Source organism: Scleropages formosus, chromosome 7 (assembly GCF_900964775.1).
Source record: "Scleropages formosus chromosome 7, fSclFor1.1, whole genome shotgun sequence".
NCBI classification, from domain to species: Eukaryota; Metazoa; Chordata; class Actinopteri; order Osteoglossiformes; family Osteoglossidae; genus Scleropages; species Scleropages formosus.
In genome coordinates, this window is record NC_041812.1 from 18,305,453 (window position 1) to 18,323,817 (window position 18,365).

An 18,365-nucleotide genomic window follows, 5' to 3' on the forward strand; every position below is an offset into this window, starting at 1 on the left:
GAATTTCCACAGACTTAAATACTCCGCAGCAGCACAGCAGGTAGTACTGGTGCCTCACGTTCCCTGTGCTACGGTTTCAGATCTTGGCTTGAATCTGGCTCAGCCGGTGTGGAGTTTGCACGTTCTGCCCGTGTTCACGTTTCCAGCAAAGGACCATTGCCCTACAACCATTACACCTGCACAGAACTACCGCACGCACCAAAGCCAGGCAGCCTCATAGCGTTGAACACGAGTTCATTCTGGCAATTTCCACCCATTTGTGGGGACAGATGAGAGGGCTTCTTTGACTGTGTGGCAGAGTGGATTACAGGCTGATCCAAGCGGCGCACAGCAAAAGTACTGAATTACTGGAGACCACATGGCCAGACGGGCAAACACTAAACCAGAAATCAGTTTATCTGTGGCTGCGGGCTGCAGGGGGCTTTCACATAAAGGGGGGAAACAGGTGAATAATGTCATAACACAGGCCCTTCAGACAGCTGGAACCACGTGAACAAAGTTCAGTTGGATCCCAAGGGAATAATGGCCTGAACTGCATGTGAACTCCTGCCAACTTCATACAGTTTGTGGGGCATCTCTGGTATAAACCTGCTGACGTGGTAATGCTATTTCAGAAATAAAATCAAATATTTCAGATATCAAAACAAGGCTCGGATGATGACAGGGCAGAGCTTTCTCTGGAACATCCACTTTACAGGCAGTAAGAGAGACACACAAGCTCATCGTCACGCTGCCTGTTCTCGGCGATATTAATAAAATACATAAATGAGTAATTATGGTCAAAGGTAACGTTACAGAAAGAATGCGTCGACTTATATGAATTAATGTGGTAATTAACATGAATGCATAATTCACTTATTTACAAAACCAAATTATCAATTACCAATGAAAAATGTTAAATATCTACACCAACATATTTAAAAATAAAAACATTTACTAATGGATAAATAGATAATAGTGTTGCCAAATTTCAGATTACACCTATGAACTACTGCAATCTGGAATATTTTGCAAGCCATTTACTAATAAATACCATTAGTTCATTTAAATTCCTTCATAACTTCATATTCAGATTACGCATCATACATAAGAGGAAAAATTTTTACAAAACACACACACACACACACAATTTTCAGAGCCATTTGTCCCATATGGGGTCACGGGGAACCGGAGCCTACCCAGCAACACAGGGCATAAGGCCAGAGGGGGAGGGGACACACCCAGGACGGGACGCCAGTCCGTCGCAAGGTACCCCAAGCGGGACTCGAACCCCAGACCCACCGGGCAGCAGGACTGTGGTCCAACCCACTGCGCCACTGCACCCCCTACTTTTACAGAATAATTTGTCCTTATTATAAATTGTTACCAAGCAAGCAAATAAGTACATACACACACACACACACACACACACTCAATGAAACCGCTTGCCTAACCCGACAAAACAGGGTGGAAGGCTGGAGGGGGAGGGGACACACCCAGGCTGTTGCACCAGGCCACCCCAAGGCACCCCAGACCCACCGGAGAGCAGGACCCAGTCAAATCTGCTGTGCCGCTGTGCCACCGTGCCCCCCCCCCCCATATAAGTAATGATTTCAAAATTTTTTCAGTGCTTTAAGGTGTAAAGTTGTAAAAGTGATTCATAAACCATAATCTAAGATTTATAGAATGCAGAGAAGTATATAACTTGGACAAAAACTTGAGGCAACATGATTTCTCATTAGTTTTACAGACATTCTTTGGCCAACCAAAGTTGAATGAGCAGCAATAATATATTTTGCATTTTTATTTACTCTGTAATCCAGATATATTTTTAGTTACTATGGGCTAGCTGTGGTGGACAATAACAAATACCGCCTTCAGATAAATCAAAACACTGGGTAATAAAAGAATGTGGTATTACTCTAACTTGGTTGAGTGGGTCAATATTTGTCAAAATGCCAGGATGACAAAAGCTGATGGTTTGCAGGATTGCCTCCGTACCTCCCTTTGGTTGAGAAAAATATCACTTCAGCTGACAGCAGAAAATTCAAAGGCTACAATTCTTCTGATGTTATGATCATAACAAGAAAACTTTGTTAACACAAGTAGTTATTATTGTACCATATTAACAGCTGTCATACCTAACTGTTTGGTAAATACACTAATTTTCTTTTACATAATACTTGCAACACCCAGAATGGCAAGCAGGTTTAAAAGGCGGAGTAAGGAGTGCAAAGATTTTTTTTTTTAAAAAAAAAAAAGTCTAATCAAATATTCTGATCAATTAGCAATGTTATCAAGCACCCACATAAACAAGGGTGCAGCGCAGCTTCTTTTCTTAGTCACACTGTCAGCATCAAAAACAGTGATATTTGCCTTTCATGGCTAGAAAAACAGAACCATGTAAAGGCCGTTAGTAACAAAAAATAAATAAAGAAAAAAATTATGAAACTGCACTGTGGATAGTGCCATGGTATAACTCTTCTTTCAGCCAGAGACACTTGCAACACCTTCTGAGCCTTTATTCCATGAACAAAATCAAAGTTTCATGAAGAGTACCCATCTTCCATACAAAAGATACAGAAACATCTGCATCCATCAGTAACAGTAATAAGTAGTGTATCTAGCAGTGTAAGTCACCTTGATGAATAAGTAAGGTGTGTGGGTTGATAACACTACACAGAGTTCATCGGAAGTCGCTTTGGAGAAAAGCATCTGCTAAATAAATAAATGTAACATAACACTATGTATGCCTGCCACAACAATGACGATAGCAAGAATAATAAAAATGTGTCTTTTTTCATTGGCACCATTGCTAACAACAACAAAAGCTGTGTTCTATGGCCATGGATTCAGCACCATGGACAGTGACGCAGAACTTTCTGTTCAAAGCCAGACATACAGCAGCACCGTACCTACTGTCTACATCCAAAAGTATGACCAAAGTCGTAGCCACAACAACATTGTACCTGTCTTTCATAGGTACTAAGTCATGTACAGAGACACCGCACCTGCTTCTACAGCACCATGGACAGCAGCACAACTCATCTTTGGTTGCCATGCATACTGTATGTTTGCATTTACCCAGTTCTTTGACTTTTCCCTAGGGCAGCTTACAATGTTAATTTACTTTCAATGATACACCTGTGTACATGGGTGATTTTTACTGCAGTAGTTCAGAGTAATTATCTAGCTCGAGGTTATTACAGCAGGAGGTGAGAATCTGGGTCTTTCAGGTCCAATGATGGCAGCTCTAAACACTCCGCCACCTGCCGCCCATACACCATCATAATCAGTGAAATCCTCCATTCATAAGAATTATTCAGAAAATTACAATATGGACCAGGTCGCCCTCTTAAAATTTTTCCAGATGCACATATTGCAAGATATAAATTTTTACCTGTTTATTTTTAATTATATATATTTGTAGCTAATGGCAAAATGCTGTGTGAAGCCACCTTCATGCACCTCACATCCGCAATGTTTACAGCTCACATTGCTGACCATCAGTGATCAAATGAATGCACATATAGGTTTGTATGTTAAATCAGTCAACAAATAGCATCAAAAAATGTTTACATTTCAGTTATATTAAACTCAATTTTAATGTAAAACAATGTTAAAAAATGTCAAAAACAAGCCAACTTTATTATTCTGGTTATACCAAGACTTTTTACAGGACCTACAGAGCAAATAAATTAAGTTAAGGGCAGCACGGTCGGACAGCAAGTAACGCCGCTGTCTCACAGTGCCTGGGTGGTGCGAGAGGACATAGGTTTGATCCCTGCTAAGTCTGTGTGGAGTTTGAATGTCATCTGCATGGGTTTCCTCTGGGTGCTCCTGTTTCCTCCCACAGTCCAAAGACATGCTGTTCAGGTTCACCCATAGTGTGTAAATGACAGTGTGTTCCACTGATGTATGGGTTGTTGATTGCATAAAGAAAACTAAACGTTGCACATGTGGTTTCAAAATAATCCCTTATGTTTCCTGCCTCATGCCCTCTGTTTGTAGATCAGGCTGTGAAACACTGCAACCCTACACAGAAGTAGTGATTTATGAAAATGGGGAAAAAAAAGTCAAGGTAAATTATATTCTAGTTTTTTTTTTTTTCTTCTTTTTTAAAGAAATTACAGGCTGTTACAGAACCTAGCCTGCGAGAGTCAAAGTTTCAATTCAACTTCCGGCTTTAATTTTCTTCATAAGCTTAGAACCAAGTGTATAATATAGTTTGCTACACTGTAAGTCTGGTATAGTAAAAAGCATAGTTTGGTATATTAAAAGAGTTTTTATAGGTTTTACAGTTAAACTTTTATGTCTGTCAGTTGATTTGTACTGGTGGGCAAGTGTGTTCGTGTAACTTTGGTTGTGCTTTGTTGGTGGTTTTGTATGTGAAAGAAGGCAGGGCCCTGACACAGACCCTTCTGAAGTCTAGGAATCCACGTTCTACAAAGTTCTGCAAATTACTGCCCACTGAAGCAGAACAGAGGCCTGAGATTTGGACACACTGAGTACCCGTCCCTGCCCATTTCATAAACCCCACAATTAAGTGAGCAGCAGCTTGCTTATTTACTGAGCTGCTGTGTGCGGTCAAGGGAATGGACATTTCCCTCTACGCTGATAGTCTTTTCTGCTGAGGCTTTCCCCCAGCGAATTTGAGGATTAATGGAAATCCTCCATCCTTTTTTCAACAGATAAACCAGTGGCTGTGCAAAAAAAATAAAAAATAAAGGGGGGGGGGGGGGGGGGGGGGGCACACGGTCATGGTTAAAAGCTGATTAAACAACTCTGATATTTGGGACTGTGGTTCGCTTATTAAAACTTCTCTCCTTGTCTCAAAACTGGACAATCTAGGACTGTGTCCCTCCATATGTGCACCAGTGCATGTATGTTTCTGCATCTTTGCACAAAGTCCCATGGCTGTGCTGACACCGCTGCAGAACGGTATCTTCTGGGAGCCTCTATTTCTCAGGGGATGAGCGAGGGTCCAGAGGGAGGAAGACTACTGTGACTGCTTATCCTGGTGCTCATCACAAAGCAGCACATCAAAGCTGGATTCCTTCAACATCTTTCAACCCAGGTCCCAGTTCCCTGTGTTTTCACAAGTGGCCCAGAAACCACCAAACAGCAACCAAAGACCCTGGCGGGCAATACCTATGATTTATTACCCCCTTCACAGCAGCTCATTAAGTAATTAAATTCCATATTCCACTCTTCTAAGGGGGCACAATGGGAAACGGGGGCACAGGATTGAGGCCTGAAGCTCAGAAGGAATTACAAGGGCAAAGACTCTTGCTTTATTTAAAACATGTATTTATTTATTTCATTTTTTAACCCCTGAGAATCTGTACCACTGAAGGGAAATGCATTACAGGAGTAGTGTCTAATGCTAAGTCTTCAGGGGCCTTTAAGGTCTGAGAGATGAAGACATTGTTCCACCACACTTACACACCAGTTCAACTCTTTTCACTCAATAAATCTGCAAACTGCAACTGCCCAGTTGGACTCTTAAAATCTGTTCCAGTGAGGCCATAATAAGTTGTTACTCCCAGTACAACATGTATGAGAGTGTCTGCAATAATGGAACACTTTGCTTTAGTATGAAGTTCAAACCTGTCACTTAAAATGAATAATATATGCAGTGGTATATCACAAATAACATTTAGCACATTTAAAAATAGATTTCATCTTGAGTAATTATGTAGGTAATTATGTATACAACAGCTTAGATTAATTACTACACTGACTGGCTGAATGATATCTCAATCGGCATGTACTGTAGAGCTGCCCGTATCCGCATTGCATATATATTAAAATTATTCTTGTATGTGAAACACATAGTGCAACCTGAAGGAGATAAAAATAGTGCAAAAACAAATACATTTTTTGTGCTCTCATGCAAAAATAAAAAGTAATTTTTCTTGTCATATAAGAACAAAGTGCAAGGCACCCTGTTATTGACTGGTGTCCAGTCTAGGGTGCACCCTCTTTAATCTGGAACCCTAGGATTCTGGAGGAAGCTCTTGACCACTGTGACCCAGCATTAGCACAAGAAGTTATTGACAGCGAGTGAGTAAATGGCTGAAGACGAGAGTACAAAGATGAGGCTGTGGGTTTCCTGTTTAAATATTTCTAAACAAAATTCCATGGTAGCACATCACACATCACATTTGTTACCCAATGCACTTGTTGACCTTTCTGAAGAGCTCATTCAAACATGGCCAGACTTGTCCATGAAAATCGTGCTGTTCTGCAATCAGAACACTACAAAAAGGACAACTGCAGCACTGTAAAGTCTCAGATCAAAACAGATCCATAACAGATTAAACAAATGCCCTTTCACGATTTTTCATCTACCATTCTGGAGAAATCATCGTTGAAGGTGTATAGGAAGGTACGCACCTTCTTCGTACAGCCAGTAGTAACACACGGCTCTTAGGAGATGCATTAAATCAGGACTAATGTGGTAACTACATCATCAGAAAGCACACATGTATTAGTCTACGGGCACACAAACAATACTTGGTTTGTAAGCGCAACACCTGATGCAAAGACAAAAAAGCCCCAAGCTGTTATAAGCCTTTAAAAACAGGTTTGCTTTCTTCCACGTAAAGATGACTTTTGAGTCAAAACATCCTGAAAAACGGGGATCAGACATGAGCTGCTGGACCCGCAAGTGAATAAACATGAAAGATATATTTATAATTGGGAATTTAAAAAAAATGCAGAGGCATTTATCATGATTTGAGCTAAATATCTCTGATAGAAATGCGTAAATATATAAATAAAAAAATAATACGGCACATTAGTAATATTAGTAGTCCCAGATCAGATTTGCAGTGTTTCATTGACAGCTCTGAAATGTAATTAATTGGCATAAAGGTCCTATGCAGAAGGAAGCACATTAATAAAGATGCTGGCGGCTAATGGCAGACTGCTTCATCAATTATTAATGCAACCAAGCAAGCGCTTTCCTTGGCTGCATGTGATAGGCAGCGTTCCCACGGTGAATTACAATGCGCTGTTTACTGAGCTAGGGCAGCAAGAACTGAGGGCTGCACTTGCACGACTGAATCCACAGGAGGCCCATTTCCCAGGGGAACGGCTGGATCCCGACATTCCTACTTGAGTCATAATATTTCACACGTCGCCCACGATGACAGAAAAAGGATCCTAAACGGTCCAGAGCGAATATAATTTTTTCTGTATCTGTATCTATCACTCAGAAGTTCTAATGGTGCTTTTAGGGTAAATCTTACTGGAAGTCATTATAACTCTTTGGTATTTCACTGATTAGGGCTGCAGTTAATTACTATTAGTTATGCTTTATATACATTGTTTTTCCAGTTTAAAAAATGGACATTTGTAGAGGTTGCCATTTTAGGTGTGGAACAACATTTCAGGTCATTTCATACTTATCAAATAGGTGTGAAGTGATTTAGGATGTACATATGCAAAGTGCGAAGGATCTCCTACACTGGATATAAAACAATTCCAATATTGATTTCAAGCGCTGATTCAATTTACATCAACAAGTTTTATTTTTCCGATCAGTGGCACATCCTCAACAACAAAATCTTGGAGGGCACTGAAAATATTTATATGGTTACATTTCACTATTTCTTATTATACAGATTAACAGTCCACCTATTACAGTAGTGTTTCTTTTTTTAATAAAGGTATCTTAGCCTTGCTACTCTGTAGTTCATAAAAAATGCCACACTGATTAAGAAAACTGATTTACTAAAAAAAGCTTATGGGTCTATAAAGGGTAAGGTAGCTGCGAATTCCTACATTTGGATTTCAGAATTTTTCAGAGATGAGTTAAAAGAGATATGAGCTGAAATGTCACTATACGTAATGCTTTCTACTGCTCTAAAGATGAGCAATACAGGGATATAGCGATATCATAGTTATCCCTGAGGTCTGGGTGACAATCCCCCCGCCAAAGGAGCAGCCTGTTGGTGTTTACATTATAGCAGAAATGCTGTATAATTCAAGAACTTCCAGCACAGAAGAAAATACTATGGAAATTAGACTTCATGCCCAAATGTCAAATGAACACCCAAGTACAATATACTACCACCATTTGGAGTTTGAAAAAACGATTTCATCATTGATCAGAAGTCTTTGTCCAAAGTCCTGTACACATCCAGCTGTCAATCATAAAAAAGGTGTATAAACGTTTATGAAATTTCACATTGACGTCCCATCTACAGTATACCTTTCTTTGGTCCAAAAGAGATCCATCATTGGTGGCTCAACAACCTCACTCCACAGCAAGTCTGAGTCCTCCAGTGGACTCTCAACCACTATGCAAACTAAGCATGATAATGTTCTTAATAATTCTCTTTAGCAAAATATATATTCTTCACCAGCCTTTAGGAATAACAGGACATTCACAGAAGAGCACTAAAAAGCACAGAAATATGCAACTGCAAAGAACAAGTACCTGTATGTTTCAGATATTTTATAATGTAATGTAACTTTAAAAAATTGTATTGTAAAGCAATATATTGCTTTTTAATGCATTAAGGAATCATGCTTCCCGCATACACAACAAAAACATCAATGTCAAATCTAGCAATTGACATTTTCAAGAATTCAAACGATTCATTCCAGGAAACATCAGTAAAACCCATGCCTTCATTTTGCCACAAAAGTATCATGGTTTAAAATTTGGCTAAGCAACATTCCAAAACTTATTTAATACACATTAACCCATATTAAACGCAGAATCTTTTAAAAATAAGATCCAGTGGAAAAAAACTGGAGAAGAAACAATTAGGTGTCAGAGTAGCTGTATTACAGATGTTAGCATTCCACTTGTATAAGCAGACTATAAAAAAAGAAAAACTACGGACACTGTTTTGATCAACATATTGAAAAGTCATGCCAATACTTTTGCTCTTGCTGTGTGTGATGTGCACTTGATAAAATCTCTGCAGCAGCATTTCATTCTGGATTGTCACTGTCTGATTGGCATCTTCTGACTGGTAACCTTCTTTGTAAAAACCTAATACCATAAGCCTCCTTGGACGTAAGGACAACAGCTAAATAAATAAACCGAATGTGAAGGAACTAATGTTGAAACATCTGGCTGCATCCATATTGCTCCGATGCAGTTTGCACCCAAGCAGGGGCTTATGAGTATTTCCAAACCTAACCATGGGAAAATTCCAGAATAGGGAGATGTGGAGTCCACAACGTATCTCTACCTAGTCTTTTTCTGAGCCTATTCATGCGACATGGGTCACCCAATGCTAACTAGAAAACTCCATCCCCAGCCATTGCTACATGAGTCAGTCCCAGAAACCTTTTGGTTTATTATGTTTCTGTAATTAAGGTCATTTCTCCAGATCTCCCTATCTTTTGAGTAGTATGGCAAGGCTGGCCATACCAGGAGCACAAAGCTGAAAATGTAGCTCTCAGCATGCCTAGGACACTGAAGTCCCTCCAAATCACCTCTTACCATGAAAACCACTCAAGTGGACAACGTGAATCAACTTTCAACTCAACAGCACTTACGCTACACCCGATCAGGCACTCAGAAGTGCAAAACAAATGGTCCTATGTTATATTCTTGTATTAACTGATCACAGCATTCCAGCATCCTCCTATCATCACCGTTTCCTCATTTCCATGATGTCCTAAAGTGGGATGACAAAGCCACTCAGCATCAATCCCTTGTTTACTCCAAAACAAAGATTACCTCCAAGTGCCCTCTTTTGCAAAAGAATAACTAGAAAAATTTAACATTAACAAAATCATTGCTGTTCAACAATAACATGTTAATGCATGCTGCTCTTTAGTGTGCTTATTTCACAATGTTACATTTATTTGATCATTGGGGAAATAGTCTAGCTATTGCTATTTTATGTGAACTCTCAAATTTAGCATGGCACTCATACGTAATCCTCCATCTTAAGGGCATCAAAATGAGGAAAATACAGAAAATTACTTTTCAGAAATTATTCCTGAGTCAAGTACACACACACACACACACACACATTTTCAGAACCGCTTGTCCCATATGGGGTCACGGGGAACCGGAGCCTACCCGGCAACACAGGGCGTAAGGCCGGAGGGGAAGGGGACACACCCAGGACGGGACGCCAGTCCGTCACAAGGCACCCCAAGCGGGACTCGAACCCCAGACCCACCGGAGAGCAGGACTGCGGCCCAACCCACTGCGCCACCGCACCCCCTGCCTGAGTCAAGTATTTCAAGAAAAATTAAGAATGATTTCCCAACTTATAGAGCTGGGTAATTTTTGCTAGGGCACTTCAGGGCAAATACCTTACTCAAGGGTAAGACAGTAGAAGATGGGATTTAAACCTGGGTCCTTTTGAGCACAAGGTGGTAGTGCCAACCACTAAGGCATCTGCTGGCCCAAAATTCCAAGGACAGGCAGACCACACCAAACACACTCTGCATGCTTAAACCTTCTTCACCATCAAGCTTGATTATGTATAGCACCCATGCCTCATTTCTCTGTTCAAAATGCTGTCCATGTCTGCAGTAGGATTATGAAGGGGAACCTCATTGTGATGAAATACAGGCAGTCAAGCCTTTTTGCCCACTGTTGGACAGCGAGGCTCATTCCCTGGACCCTGGCTCACAGACAGTAATTATGGAATATTGCTGATAGAGAAATTAACACGCAGGACACGAGACAATGCTTGGACTACATTATTGAGCGCTAATGTGTGTCACCAGTTTTGGACTCTGATCAGAGGCTTTTTTGTGCCACACAGCTGCCAATGCATAGAGTCTGACACGTTTCCTACAGGGGATCCCAGGTGCAGGTGGCTGGACCTCCCCGCAGGTCGCCATCTGTCCGGCATTGTCTAGAAACACTACTGTGGTGTAGTGGGGGCATTGTCTCCAATGGCCGAAGCGAGGTGTCTCCTGCGGTAAGTGGACCCCTCTTACAGGGCATGTGGAACTGATTATTTCTCCCCCACCTGCCCTGTCCTATTCCCCCTTGTTGGAAACACTGGCAGATACACATCAGTTTACTGGCACCTACTCCAGTAGCGTCAGATTGATGTTAATACTGTTCTGAAATGATAATGGAAAAAATACGACACCACAGCCAGAAAAGGAAAGCTATCCACTATTATAAATTTTTATCTCTCAGAGAGGAAGAGGTCAGACTGGAGATTAAACACCCTACAATTTGCACCCCAAAAAAAAAAAAAAAAAAAAAAAAAGACCCATGGGTGGAGTTAATTTTGTCACATAAGGGTGCACTTCGGTTGAAGGATTCAGCAGAATGAGCAGTTTGTAGAAATAACTTGATAAAATGCAGATAAGCAAACATGGTCAACAAAAGCATTTCAAAATCACAAAAAATATACATAAAATGTTTTGTTTGCTTTTAAATCTACGTTCCTTCAGCTCTTTGGGTTCCAGAGCTTTTGCTCCACATTATTATTTTGAGGTCATTGTTTTGTTGTAAACACTTCACGCTCAGAGTCATTAAGATCTTCTGAATATGTGCATCATGCCTCACATATTGATTGTTTCTATTCATGCACTGTCATTAATGAGGTAATTTACTGTGACCTTGTAAAAATGCTACATATCTTGCTGCCAACACCAGTCAATTATCATTAAACTACTAGATGAAATAGTCTAATTAACTTTCTGCTCCCCTCTTTCATTTATTTATGTAATATTCATATACAGTGCTGACCTAGGTCACAAAGGTTAGACGGTCCACCTACATCAGGAAGAAAACAGAAGCGAGAATAAAAAATGCTAACAAGACTGTTCTGATCCTGCAATGATTTATGTGTTGTGCAGCAGATCAACAGAGGTGCTTGCAAATAGGAAAAGATCCATTGGTAGAATGGCCTACGACAGTAGCTTAATATAGACCAGAGCAGAGTGTGAAAGGAGAGACACTGAAAAGCTGCACTGTAAAAGCACTTCAGATGGGTTTCTGGCAGCCCGATGGGCCACCGGGGGCCGCTACTGGGATAACAGAAAGAGACTCTCCCTCAGATTGGCATGTTGAGCCTCCGCCCGTTTTATGAGGGACGAGCAGCTGTTGGATATGATTGGCCGATCTCGTACCGAGGATCAAAACAGTCATCTGTGCCAATGCAACACTGTCGGAAGCAATTTCGAGATCAATTAGAGAGCCCACTGAGTGCTCGGTCTCCTCCACCTCTTGTCCCCAGCCATCCCGGGTCCTCTTGGAGCATCGGCATGGGGTGATAACGTGCACTCGACAGGTTTGCAGACTGGAGCTCAGTGGGAGAACCTTCGAATGCTTGTACACCTCAGAGCATTAGCAAGATATGAGGAACATGCCGGAAGTCCTTCCCTCATGATCGCCACAGTTGGATGTGAAGCACACAGAGGTGCAGATCACCATGGATAACGGATTGTGAGCTTCACCTAACTGGTGGAAAAGGGACCACATCTGCATGAACCTGTCCACTACAGGCTGCAACATCTCACAGTGTTCATTCAACTCTGAGAGGAGCTAAACCAAACATGCAATACTTACAAATGTGTTTATCTGCCACAGAACATATACAACTTTAGTGGTAAATGGCAGCTACTAATTGGGCTTTAGGCTTTCTTGCCGCCTGCAAAGTGGAAACAGTGAACGACGAAGACTTTCCGTTCATGTAGCTTGGATCCAACTTTACATTCAAGTGCTGCTGTGGCCATTTTCATAAACCATGTCACTGTGCTGTTGAATTGTGTTTTATCTGTAGTCAGTTATCTGGCATATAAAAATTAAAAAAAAAATAAAAAATAAAAAAAGATTCTTCACCCCTCAAATTTATTTAAAAAAGTTCAAAGGCAAATTTATTATAAAGCGAAGCACCAGAAAGCAGAACGGAAGCCTGCCTTTGAAAAGGAGAGATCTAATTAGAAATCATGGTTCCTTTTACTGGGGCGGTAAAAAGCGCTGTTGGAAGACATAATGCATGAATGTTTTAAACACAATATGTTAGAATATATAAATTAATCAAAGAGAAGGAGTCCAGTAATTGTTAGCAACACAAACTGCCTTTGATCATAATCAGAAGGTAATATTTATTATTACTAACACATGTAGGTATCCTTGATATAAAGAAACTTGAGAGGCCTTGATGGAGAAGTGCAAGAGGTTCCTGGGGCCAGAGTGGCATTGACCTAATCCTAACCGTTAATCTAACCATAACTGCAAGTTCACACTAATGAACCGTGAAGGTGTCCGGTTTGATGATCTTGTGTAGAAAATAAATGTTCTGACCATCTGAAAATGCTGAATGATGATGTTTTTCTGGCTATGTCTGCTGTTTCTGTTTGTGACTGCTCTCAGTAGCAAGTCGTGCAGCTTGTCCCCAAGCCACAGTCCCTCTGCGGGAGGCCACAGGCATCCACAAGGAGAGCTACACAATTGCCCGTCTTATCCCAGCACAGCAGCACTGGATGCTCCGGGTCTTCAGAGAACAAGCAAGTTTCACAGCAGTAAACAGACAGACAAACCAGCAGAAACTCATACAAGCATACACACTCAGCGCAGTCATGACAAACTATATAGCTGGTTCAGCAGGATTATGGAAGTGTGGACCGTGAGTATATCTTTAAAAGAGCAGAGCAAGATGGGCTGCTCACATATTCTCTGAGCCTAAAACTAAACTTTGTCAGATCTGTACAAGCAAGCTGCCAGACCATCTTCCCTGAAGAAATGCCCCCCACGTATACGTTTTACGACACTAGCATATACTCACCATGAGCACAATTGGGAAAAGACCCTTGAGAAGAAAACTGGGTGTTCTTAATTAAAGTGGACAGCTATCTGCTCAGCCATCCATTTTACACGTCACAACTTGATACGGACGGTATTGCTGGAACTGATGTTTTCAGACAACTCTCGGTTCTTTGAAGACTCAGTGACTGAGGTCCAGTATGGCTTAAAGATATTTTATTTATGTTTCTGCACAGAATTTCTCCAGGCCTTAACCACGAAGAGCCACAGAACAAAACACTTCCAAAGATGTTGGCTGCAAGTGAGCTGATGTTAAGCTCACCTAAACTCTGCTATTTTAATATTCTCTTAGAAATACAGCTTATGAGGTCTGTCGCAAAAATTGGGCAGCTGACAGCACAGTTGCTTGACAGGTGTCGTACAGTTCTAATTTATATTAAAAAAAAAAAGTTAAAAATCACCCTGCTTTATTAATGGGTGAATAATTGTAATTTGATTAATATTATAAGTCACTTTTGAGAAAAGAGTCAGCTATACGAATAAATATAAATGTAAAAAAACAAGGGCCCTCAGCCATTTCGCATATCCACCTGTGGAAATTTACAAGGATGGTTCATCCTACAGTTTCTAGCACTTTCAACTGTATTGCAGTCTCAGAGCAAAATTCGCAGTCAAATCATAAAATTAAGTGAATAAGAGCAAGCAAGCAAAGGTAAATTATAAAAGACAGAAAATGTGAATACTCTATTATCATGGAAGCATGGCCAAGACTGTAGTCCCCTGAGCAAGCTTGCCTGTTGTTTCCCCTATTGACTTCATTCTGATTCATTGACATACTTCCTGGTTTGGCGTCCCGCACGCCCGCTCACCCAAATACCCAGAGCTTGATGCTAAAAAACTAAGTTGGTAAACTGATCCTGGTACAGCGCTTTTGAACACGATTTGTGCCCAGAGTCTGCAGGCGTGTACAGCAGGCGTGACTAATGAAAGCCGACAGAGTGAGCTGCAGCGCCTTCAGTCCTGCTGTCAACCCCCTCTCAACCCGCCCCAGGCACTCGGCTCGATCCCTGGGGCAGAAAACCCTTACAGGTGGGGGGGATTAACCATCCGTGACATTGGGACCTCGGTCCACGCCACACTGGTAATGGGCTTCGTATACCATGTATTTCTAGCACGTCTTGCTCCATAAGTAGTTCTTGACCTAACTTACGACCTGACTGACATGATTCAATTCAGCAGTCATGATGCCCCTTTCCCCAACTTCGTCAAAATAAACTAACATAGGCATTACTTTATGACCTAGACAAAATTATATTTTACAACACACACACACACACACACACACACACACACACACACTTATTTCAGCTTACAGTTTCATATTTCAAAATACCCAGGTCTTCTGATGGATTTTGGTTTAAAACCTTGCACAACTGCAAGGATATTCATGAGACAGACAAACCAGTTTTACGTAACTGTTACATTACATTTATATTATTTACATTTATTCACTTAGCAGACGCTTTTCTCCAAAGTGATTTACAATGGATACTATGTAGTGTTACCAGCCTATACACCTTATTCACCGAGGTGACTTGCACTGCTAGATACACCACTTACAATGGGTCACTCATCCATGCATCAGTGAAACACACTCACTCTGTGTCATTCACATACTATGGAGAACCTGAACAGCATGTCTTTGGACTGTGGGAGAAAACCAGAGCACCCAGAGGAAACCCACACAGACACATGGAGACCATGCAAACTCCACACAGACCAAGTGAGGAATGAACCCACGTTCTCTTGCACCACCCAGGTACTGTGAGACAGCAGCGCTGCTCACTATGCCACCGTGTCGCCCGTTACCTTAACCACTATGTCGCATGTTAGTTTGATTAAATTATGGGCAGTTATAAAAACACTGCCTGGTAATACGATGGCTTTGAGACTATCAGACAACCAGGACAAAGGATTTGTAGGCTCTTGCTGGTTTCTGTACCAGTGTTTAGAGTTAATATATAAGCAGAACATTGAGGCTATTTCAGAGACACACTTCTTGCCCAACTTGTGTGCTGCGGATGTGGCCCATTGAGACAGACACAAAGACATCAGCTGCATTGTCTTTCATCTTAATTCCTTCTTTGTATCATAGCAGGTCTCTAGAACCATTCTTGGCAGCCTGTGCCCCAAGCGAATATGATGGGCGTAAGTAATTAAGTGAACGAGGCCCTTATAGAAGTTTCGTATTACACTGCAAATGACCCTGCAACATAAATGAATGTAAATGCTTTGTAATGATACAGGCAGAGTTAGTGTAATGACACACGCAAGGGTTTTAATTGCCAACACATAAAATTAATGAACATGTTCATTTCACCTCACTGTGATTAATTGCACTTATTTTACTTTGTTTGTTTTATTTTCCCAATTAAGTTTAGTGATTTGGAACAAGTTGAACAAAATTACCAACAACTTCATTAATGCTCTTTCACATGCAGGTTCCGGTTGTCCCATGAAATATGAATACCACAAAATTCATACAAAAAAGAAACACACACCTTTACTCAAGCAGACAGGATGTTTTTGGCATTTACTGAAAGTAACGTTAAACTGCACACGGCTGTGTGGAGTTTCGACTAACTATGGGGAGGCAGTAAATAATGGCAAACAGCCTTAATAGTTTAATTTAAAAAATAAAAAAAAAAAGTATTCGCAACTCTTAACATGTTCTCCTACATGTATGTGTACATATGTATGTGTGTATACATATGCAGAAACCTCTATATATGCACACCTATATTATCCAGCTTTACTTGAACTAATTTTAACCCATCTAGGTAAAATTTATCTTCTTACTACTTGATACGTTGCTGCAGTCATACGCTGATGCTGGCTGCAGTTAATAGCAATCAAATTTTTAGATTTAAAATCCTTCTCACTTTAATTTCCTTGCTTTCCAGTAACTACAGTCAAGCACTGTGTACATAGTTTACGCTAAGATCGAAATCAACGGGACCAGTTACAAAATCCGGAGCAAAGCTGGACTGTAACTGAGGAACAGCGTGTAGGATATCAGCAGCCAGACCACCTTCACAAGAACAGAATATTGGAAAGGCGTAGCAAAAAAGAAAGTCTCTATCAGGATCATCTTTAACAGAAAAATTAGACATGTGCTAATTTGCCTCATTAACGGTTTTAAATCGCTGCAGTGTATGCTCAGCGAGTAGTTACGGGTATTAGATTACATTATTAGCTCATGTCCTTATCTGTGTGGTAGAAGGAGTGGTGTAATATAGAGGGCTTTACCAGGCAAATGCTTTCATCAGAGCTCGACCCTGACTTCCAGTTTGCACTACAGAATGAAGCGAAATCTGCCTACTTTACGAGGACTTACGTGTCAGATACAATATGCAAATGCTTAGGTAGTAATTTCATATTAATTTAAGAAAGCCCTTGGCTGGAGTATGCTCTTCACTTGCAGAGCTTTTTTAATCTTTAATTGAAATAGCTGAAATAAATAAATAATACCACCAGCAAATTATATTTCTCATTTTAGCATTTATGATATGGTACACACTCCAGAGCTGACAAGCTAAACTAGATTCTAAGATCTTAAAAGAGGAGTTTCTATCACATAACCCAATTTACCTTAAAAGGCCAGACAAATAAATACATTAAAACTGATATGTAGGCACAATAAAAAAGAAAAGTTTTTTTACACTGATTTGTCTTTGTTTTTATTGATTCAGGTTCCCTTGAACGCAAATAGATGAACAGTACAAGATGGAGTAGTGCAAAGGGGATAGACCGCTGCTAAGGAGTCATAAGGCCAGTGGAGTATACAGACACCCCTCTACTTACGTAAATTTGACTTATATAAATCTGAATTTGCGTAAAAAATTCCCGGCATGCACATTATTTACTGATATCGCTTTTATTTTATGCAAAACGTCTAAAATACGTTAAGCGCCAGTTGGCGTAGCCAGACAAGGCAGGAAGCTACATCTTAACAGTTCCCACGAGTTTTGAGCTGTGAACGCATCGCCACTCGTTAGTGCAGTGCTTTTTCGCATTTTTTTTTCATCCATTTCATTATTCACAATGCCTGGTGGTAAAAAATGAGAACCATCTCGCAAGTATACAGCAATCATTTTGGAGATAAAATTGAAAATAATAAGGAAGTATGAAGGTGGACAAAAATATAGCATGGGAACCAGGTTTAGCCATATTGACTATAAACATGATAGTAAAGGACGTTGCGGGTATGAAGGAGAAAGCAATGATGTTGAATGATGGGGAAGGAAGGGGAATCTGACTTACGTAACTTTTGACTTGCGTAATGGGTTGAAGAACAGTATTTGTATAAGTCGAGGGGTGCCTGTATAAGGTCTTATTGTAGTTCATTTCCATTACATGCTTTTTTTCCCTCACTTCTTGACCATACCAAGGAGACTCAGGCAAAAGTTAGAGGCAACTTATACAGCACACTACCATACAGCCTCCGGCTAATGCAGTACCAAAAAATGTCCTTGCTCATTTCCTGTTTACAACAACAAGAGGCCTTTATCTCCACAAACTTTAACCAATAACTGGCACTAAAAAGAGGTACAAAACATATCTATTACCTTCAAGGTTGCAACGACTAACGTCAATCCCAAAGCCTATT

General features: G+C 40.6%; 1 protein-coding gene across 2 annotated transcripts in view; it reads right to left on the reverse strand.

The window, feature by feature from the left end:
* cdh13 (cadherin 13, H-cadherin (heart)) overlaps nt 1-18,365 on the reverse strand; it is a 334,841-nt gene that overhangs the window by 174,485 nt on the left and 141,991 nt on the right. The window lies entirely within an intron of this gene.